Source organism: Oryctolagus cuniculus, chromosome 8, assembly GCF_964237555.1.
Source record: "Oryctolagus cuniculus chromosome 8, mOryCun1.1, whole genome shotgun sequence".
Classification (NCBI taxonomy): Eukaryota; Metazoa; Chordata; class Mammalia; order Lagomorpha; family Leporidae; genus Oryctolagus; species Oryctolagus cuniculus.
In genome coordinates, this window is record NC_091439.1 from 21,045,324 (window position 1) to 21,054,008 (window position 8,685).

Genomic DNA, 8,685 nt, shown 5'->3' on the forward strand with positions numbered 1-8,685 from the left:
AGCTCTCTGCTGTGGCCAGGGAGTGCAGTGAAGGGTGGCCCAAGTGCTTGGGCCCTGCACCCCATGGGAGACCAGGATAAGTACCTGGCTCCTGCCATCGGATCAGTGCAGTGTGCCGGCCGCAGCGCGCCAGCCACGGCGGCCATTGGAGGGTGAACCAATGGCAAAGGAAGACCTTTCTCTCTGTCTCTCTCTCTCACTGTCCACTCTGCCTGTCAAAAAAATAAAATAAAATAAAGATTTATTTATTTATTCGAAAGTCAGAGTTACACAGAGAGAGGAGAGGCAGAGAGAGAGAGAGAGAGCATCTGATAGTTCACTCCCCAGATGGCCACAACGGTCGGAGCTGTGCCGATCTGAAGCTAGAAGCCAGGATCTTCTTCCAGGTCTCCCACATGAATGCAGGGGCCCAAGGACTTGGGCCATCTTCTACTGCTTTCCCAGCCACAGTAGAGAGCTGGATCAGAAGAGGAGCAGCCGGGACTAGAACTGGCGCCCATATGGGATGCCGGCGCTTCAGGCCAGGGCGTTAACCCATTGTGCCACAGCGCCCGCCCCAAGTTAGTGTAATTTTATTTCAAATTAAGGAACTCCCTTTAACATTTCTTATCAGTCAGATCTAGTAGTGATGAATGCCCTCAACTTTTGTTTCTCTAGGAAAATCTTTCCCCCTCCTTCATTTATGCAGACACTTTTGTCCAGTATAATACTCTTCATTGGTAGTTTTGTTCTGTCAGCATTTGAATACATTATCCTACTGTCTCCTTCCTGAATGGTCTCTATTGAGAAATCTGATGATAAGCTTGTGGAGGTTCCCTTCCTTAAGATGAGTTGCTTTTCATGTACTGTTCTCAAAATCCTCTTCACCTTTGATTTCTGAGAATTTTATTGTAATATCTCAGTGAAGACCTCTTTGTATTAAATCTGTTTGAAATTCTTTGGCCTTCATAGATTTTGACTTCATTTCTCTCCCCATATTTTGGGAAATTTTCCGTCATTATTTCTTTTCTTTTTTTAAAAAAAAACTTTTATTTAATGAATATAAATTTCCAAAGTACAGCTTATGGACTACAATGGCTTCCCCCCCATAACGTCCCTCACACCTGCAACCCTCCCCTTTCCCACTCCCTCTCCCCTTCCATTCACATCAAGATTCATTTTCGTTACTCTTTATATACAGAATATCAGTTTAGCATACATTAAGTAAATGTTTCAACAGTTTGCTCCCACACAGAAACATAAAGTGAAAAATACTGTTTGAGTACTAGTTATAGCATTAAATCTCAAGGTACAGCACACTAAGGACAAAGATCCTACATGAGGAGTAAGTGCACAGTGACTCCTGTTGTTGACTTAACAAATTGACACTCTTGTTTATGGCATCAGGAATCACCCTAGGCTCTTGTCATGAGCTGCCAAGGCTATGGAAGCCCCCTGAGTTCACTGACTCTGATAATTTTTAGACAAGGCCATGGTCAAAGTGGAAGTTCTCTCCTCCCTTCAGAGAAAGGTACCTCCTTCTTTGATGACCCATTCTTTCCACTGGGATCTCACTCGCGGAGATCTTTCATTTAGGTTTTGTTTTGTTTTGTTTCGTTTGTTTTTTGTTTTTGTTTTTGTTTTTTTGTTTTTTGTTTTTCTTTTTTTTTTTTTTTTTTTTTTTTTTGCCAGAGTGTCTTGGCTTTCCATGCCTGAAATACTCTCATGGGCTTTTCCGCCGGATCTGCATGCCTTAAGGGCTGATTCTGAAGCCAGAGTGCTGTTTAGGACAACTGCCATTCTATGGGTCTGCTGTGTATCTCACTTCCCATGTTGGATCGTTCTCTCCCTTTTTGATTCTATCAGCTAGTATTTGCAGACACTAGTCTTGTTTATGTGATCCCTTTGGTTCTTAGTCCTATCATTATGATCAATTGTGAACAGAAATTGATCACTGGGACTAGTGAGATGGCATTGGTACATGCCACCTCGATGGGATTGAATTCGAATCCCCTGGTATGTTTCTAACTCTACCGTTTGAGGTAAGTCAGCTTGAGCATGTCCCGAATTGCACATCTCTTCCCTCTCTTATTCCCACTCTTACATTTAACAGTGGTCACTTTTCAGTTAAGTTTCAGCACTCAAGAAGAATTGTGTATTGATTACAGTATTCAACCAAAAGTATTAAGTAGAACAAACAAAAAAAATACTAAGAGGGATAACATATCAAGTTGCTCATCAACAGTCAGGGTGAGGGCTGATCAAGTCACCGTTTCTCATAGTGTTCATTTCACTTTAACAGGTTTCCTTTTTGGTGCTCAGTTAGTTGTAACCTATCAAAGAGAACAAGTGGTATTTGTCCCTTTGGGATTGGCTTATTTCACTTAGCATAATGTTTTCCAAATTCCTAACAGGGATCACTTTTCAGTTAAAATTCAAACACCCAAGAATAATTGTGTGTTAATTACAGAGTTCAACCAATGGTACTAGAACAAAAAAAATACTAAAATGGATAAAGTATTACATTGTACATCAACCGTCAGGACAAGAGCTGATCAAGTCACTGTTTCTCATAGTGTCCATTTCATTTCAAAAAGTTTCCCCTTTGGTGCTCAGTTAGTTGTCGCCAATCAGGGAGAACATATGATATTTGTCCCTTTGGGACTGGCTTAATTCATTCAGCATGATGTTTTCCAAATTCCTCCATCTTGTTGCAAATGACCGGGTTTCGTTGTTTTTGACTGCTGTATAGTATTCTATAGAGTACATGTCCCATAATTTCTTTATCCAGTCTACTGTTGATGGGCATTTGGGTTGGTTCCAGGTCTTAGCTATTGTGAATTGAGCTGAAATAAACATCAATGTGCAGACAGCTTGTTTGTTTGCCAATTTAATTTCCTTTGGGTAAATTCCAAGTAGTGGGATGGCTGGGTTGAATGGTAGGGTTATATTCAGGTTTCTGAGGAATCTCCAAACTGACTTCCATAGTGGCTAGGAAAGTGAAGAGACAACCGACAGAATGGGAAAATATATTTGCAAACTATGCAACTGATAAAGGGTTGATAACCAGAATCTACAAAGAAATCAAGAAACTCCACAACATCAAAACAAACAACCCACTTAAGAGATGGGCCAAGGACCTCAATAGACATTTTACAAAAGAGGAAATCCAAAGGGCCAACAGACACATGAAAAAATGTTCAGGATCACTATCAATCAGGGAAATGCAAATCAAAACCACAATGAGGTTTCACCTCACCCCAGTTAGAATGGCTCACATTCAGAAATCTACCAACAATAGATGCTGGAGAGGATGTGGGGAAAAAGGGACACTAACCCACTGTTGGTGGGAATGCAAATTGGTTAAGCCACTATGGAAGTCAGTTTGGAGATTCCTCAGAAACCGTCATTATTTCTTTATGTCAACTTCTTGCCTCGTTCTCGACTCCTTCTAGGACTTTCATAATACATGCATTGGTTCCCTTGATTGTATCCCACAAGGCATGTAGACTTTCTTCACCCTTCATTTTTTTTTTTTTTTGTCTTTTTCTTCTGACTGGGCAATTTCAAATGACATATCTTCAAGTTTGCTGAGTCTCTCATCTCCATAATCCACTATGTTACTAAAGCTCTCTATTTTTTTTTTTTAATTTCAGTCATTATGTTCTTCACCACCAGAATTTTTGGTTTTATTCTTTTTTGTGGTTTGTGTTTCTTTATTGTGCATACTTTGTTTTCTTGATTTCACTTAGTTATCTATTTGTGTTCTCCAGTAGCTCACTGAATTTCTTTAAGGCTATTATTTTGAAATTTTTGTCAGATAGTCCATAGATCTTCATTTCTTTAAGGCAAATTCATAGTGTATTATTAATATTATTACTATTATTTTGAAAGTATGTTTCCTTGGCTATTTCAGATCCTTGTGGGCTTAGATTTGTGTTCGTGCACTTGAAGAAATAGGTACCTCTTTCAGTCTTCACAAACTGACTTCAGCAAGGAATGTCCTTCATCATTCAATCCAGTGAGAGACTTGGTTAGCTATTTGATAGATCCACAGGCAAGCTTGATGCTGGAGTCTGAGCAGATTGATCTGGTGCCTGGATTAGCAGGCTGGCAGATTAGCCTGGTTCCTTGGTCCGTATAGACCAATGCTCCTACATCCACAGAGGCTACACTGCTGCCTACGTCCACAGGGGCTGGTTTAGACCCTGGGCCTGCAGGTATGGGCCTGGCAAAGGGGTCCATGAGGGCAAGACTAAAGTCTAAGTTTGCAGGGATGTCCTGATTCTAGGGTGGGCTTGGCACCTGTATCTGTGGGGATAGCCCTTGTCCTGAAGTCATGGGGACTCAGCTGGCACCTGGTCCATAGGGGCCAGTCAGGGGCCTGGGTCCACAGGGTTGTCTTGGCATTGGGACAGCCTGGGAGTGGGACCACAGAGGTCAATCTGGAGCCTGTATCTATGTGGTTCAGCCTGGTGCAGGGGTTCTGGTGGTAGGGTTCACGGCAAAGCTAGGTGTTAACTTCATTGTCCTTCCGTCTCAGGGAGACCATCTCTCTTCGTGCAACAATGCCAAAGCTTGAGGGAGGAGTGACAGTGTATTCATCATCTTTTTGTTACTATAACAACATACCTGTGACAGGCTACTTATGAAGAAATAGATGTTTGGGGCCAGTGTTGTGGCATAGTGGGTTAAGCCATTGTCTGCAACACTGGCATACTGTAGGGACACCAGTTCATAGTTCATAGTTTCCCAGCTGCTCCACTTCTAATCCAGCTCCCTGCTAAAGTGCCTGGGAAAGCAGTGGAAGATGGCCCAAATGTCTGTGCTCCTGCACCTATGTGGCATACGCAGAAGAAGCTCCTAGCTCCTGGCTTCAGCCTGGCCCAGCCCCAGCCATTATGGCCATTTGAGGAGTGAAATTTGAGGAGTGAATCAACTGATGGGAGATCTCTCTCTCTATCTCTCCCTCTCTCTCTGTATCTCTGTCTTTCAAATAAATACATAAGTCATTGAAAAAAAAAAGATGTTTACTTACTCACAGTTTTGGAGACTCAAGGCATGATGCCTGCATCAGCTTAGTTCTGGTGAGAATTGGTACATTGTGGATGGTGAAATGCATGCAGAAGAAAGATCACATCTTGAAAGGGAAGCAGGGAGAGTTGGTTGGGGCCATGCTTGCTCCTTTTCTGATAATCTCATGAAAGCTCAAGGGGTCACATGAGGACTACCTTCTGATCGCCCACTCCCAGGGACCTAAAGACCTCTCTATGTCTTATCTCTTAAAGGTCTTACTACTTCAAAATACCACTCCTGGGGACCAAGCCTTTAACACATGGGTCATGGAGGGGACAAAATTAAATCATATCTAAACCATAATACACAGACAATGTGAAACTGGCCTTCCTACCTACCTCATTGCTTCATTCCTTATTTCTGTGTTCCACCTGTGAAGGTGTTTATGCACCTGACTGGTTATTCAAATTGACATTTATATCAGAGGATGAGAAAGGGAAAATCCTATTCCACCTTCTTACTGATGTTACATATTCTAGGGAAAGAATTCTTAACTTTTGACAGCAAAAACATGGCAAATGACAGGAAAAACTAACTGAATTCCACAAAGTTAAGCTTTTTCTCTACAAAAGACTTCAAGAAGGTAAGAAAATAAGCTAAATAGTGGGGGAAAATAGTTGCAAAACATACCAAATGATGAGTACCTAGAATACATAAAGAACTCTCAAAATGCAACAGGAAAAACATAAATGATATGATTAAAACATATGGAAAAAGACTTGAAAAGTCATTTCACTGAAGAAACAGCCGTCTAACCCTAACCCATGATTCCATTTTTCTGTCATTAGCAGCAGTAATGGTCCAAGTGCTTGGGCCTCTACCTCCCACGAAGGAGACTCAGATGGAGTTCCAGGCTCCTGGCTTCAACCTGGTCCAGCATCAGTCATTTGGGGAGTGAGCTAGTAAATAGAGGCTCACTTTCTCTCTTTTTCTGCCTCTCTTGTTCCCTCCATAACTCTGACTTTGAAATAAATAAATAAATAAATAAATCTTTAATAAAAAAGAAAAAGGCATCAGAATGAGGGCCAGTGTGGCATAGCAGGTTAAGCTGACACCTGTTACTGTGGATTCGTTCTGAGAGGAGGAGCGTGGTGGGGGCAAGAGGCGCAGAGTCACCACACAGACCAGGGAGTCAGGTGAAAGCAGGCCAGAGGTGAGCAGCCTGCAGACTTGTTTATTTCAGTTGCTACAGCAGCTTAAATAGCCAAGGTAGCCAATCCAGTCAAGGGGCGGTCTATGCCCTAACCAATCACAGCCTGTTACCAGACAGGCTTTGTTGCCAGGTGGTTTCCCAGGGGGTTTCCAAAGCCACTCCTGAGTAACTGACGCTGGCTGGCCAGTGGCCATCTTGGCATGGCCTTCTCAATCCACCACGTTTCCCCCTTTTCGTTTATTTTTGAGCAACAGGAGGCATGATTCTTGGCCACACCATTGTTGACCCCATTTCCATGTGATCTCCATATGCGGCTGTGCCTGTCTTAGGATGTCCCCCAGGGGATATTACCTGTTGTTGACTAACCAGCGCTCAAAACTAGAGACCACAGACACCAGCAATGTAGGCATCCCATATTGGAATGCCAGTTTGAGTCCTTGCTGATCCACTTCCAGTTAAGCTCCCTTATAATGTGCCTGAGAAAGCAGTGGAGGATGATCCAAATACTTGGGTCCCTGCCATCCATGTAGAAGACTAGGTGGACTTCCAGGCTCCCAGTTACATCCTGACCTAGACCTGTCCATTGCAGCCACCTAGGGAGTAAACCAAGAGATGGAAGTTATCTCTGTGTATGTCTCTCCCTCTCTGTCACTCTGTCTTTCCAATAAATAAATAAATCTTTAAAAAAAAAATACACAAGGGCTGGCGCTGCGGCATAGTGGGCTAAGCCTCTGCCTGTGATGCTGGCATCCCATATGGGTGCTGGGTCACGGCCCAGCTGCTCCTCTTCCAATCCAGCTCTCAGCTTATGGCCTGGGAAAGCAGTCGAAGATGGCTCAGGTGCTTGGGCCCCTGTACCCACATGGGAGACCAGGGAGAAACTCTTGGATCCTGGCTTTAGATAGGCCCAGCTCCAGCTGTTGTGGCCATCTGGGGAGTGAACCTGCAGATGGAAGACCTTTCTCTCTGTCTCTCCCTGTCTGTATTTGTAGCCCTACCTCTTAAATAAATAAATAAAATCTTTAAAAATATGCACAAAATATACACAAAAGTATCCCCCATGGGATGCTGGCACTGCAGGTGGAGGCTTTACCTGCTACCCCACAGCTCTGGCACCTACATGTGATTTTAAATGCCAAGATGTTCTTTGCTATAAAAAGCTTACCAAGGTGCTGCAGTGGTCACACAGCAAGTTAAGCCACCACCTGCAACACTGAATCTCTTGTAAGTGCCTGCTCAAGTCCTGGCTGCTCCATTTCCCATCCAGTTCTCTGTTTATGTGTCTGGGGAAGCAAAGAAAGATGGCCGAAGTACTTGGGTCCCTGCCACCCGTACAGAAGACCTGTGTGGAGTTCCTGGCTCTTGGCTTTGTCCTGGCCCAGCCTTCACAGTTATGAATATTTTGGGAGTGAGCCAGTGGTCTCTCTCTCTCTCTCTCTGCCTTTCAAATGAATAAATTAATAAATAAAGTTTTTAACAAAGAGAAAAATCTGTATATGTTTAACACAGATGCCACCATGGTAGTCTTACCTAGCTATATCGGTAACAACATTTTTTTTCCAAATGTTTTTTATCTCAGTTTAGTTGAAACTGAGGCTGCAAGAATGCAGAACCTGGATAGCCAGAGGCCAACTGTATATACATATCCATTTATACATATATGAGCAAAAGTATGAAATAGTTCTAGGAGAATTCAAAAGGTTGCTGACCTGTTGGTTTCTGTATATTTTCCTGAGAAAGTACTTGTTTAAAACCATTTTTAAAGATTTATTTATTTATTTATTTGAAGATCAGAGTTACACAGAGAGAGAAGAGGCAGAGAGAGAGAGAGGTCTTCCATCCAGTGGTTTACTCCCCAATTGGACACAATGGCTGGAGCTGAGCCAATCTGAAGCTAGGAGCCAGGAGATTCCTCTGGGTCTCCCACTTGCGTGCAGGGGCCCAAGGACATGGGCCATCTTCTACTGCTTCTCCAGGCCATAGCAGAGAGCTGGATTGGAGGTGGAGCAGCCAGGACTTGAATCGGGGCCCATATGGGATGCTGGCACTGCAGGCAGCAGCTTTACCTGCTATGCCACAGTGGCCGGTCCCCTTGAGAAAGTATTTTTTTTTAAAAAAAGATTTAATCCTCTGCCTCTGGTGCTGGCATCCCATATGGACTCCGGTTCTAGTCCCGGTTGCTCTACTTCCAATCCAGCTCTCTGCTGTGGCTCTGGGAAAGCAGTACAAGATGGCCCAAGTCCTTGGGCTTCTGCACCCATGTGGGAGACCAGGAAGAAGTACCTGGCTCCTGGCTTCGGATTGGCACGGTTCCAGCCATTGCGGCCATTTGGAGAGTGAACCAATGGAAGGAAGACATTTAAAAAAATAAATTAAAAATTAAAAAGATTTATTTTATTTGAAAGGAAGACTGACAGAGCAAGAGAGGGAGAGACAGAGATCTTCCATCCAGTGGTTCACTCCACAAATGGTTACAA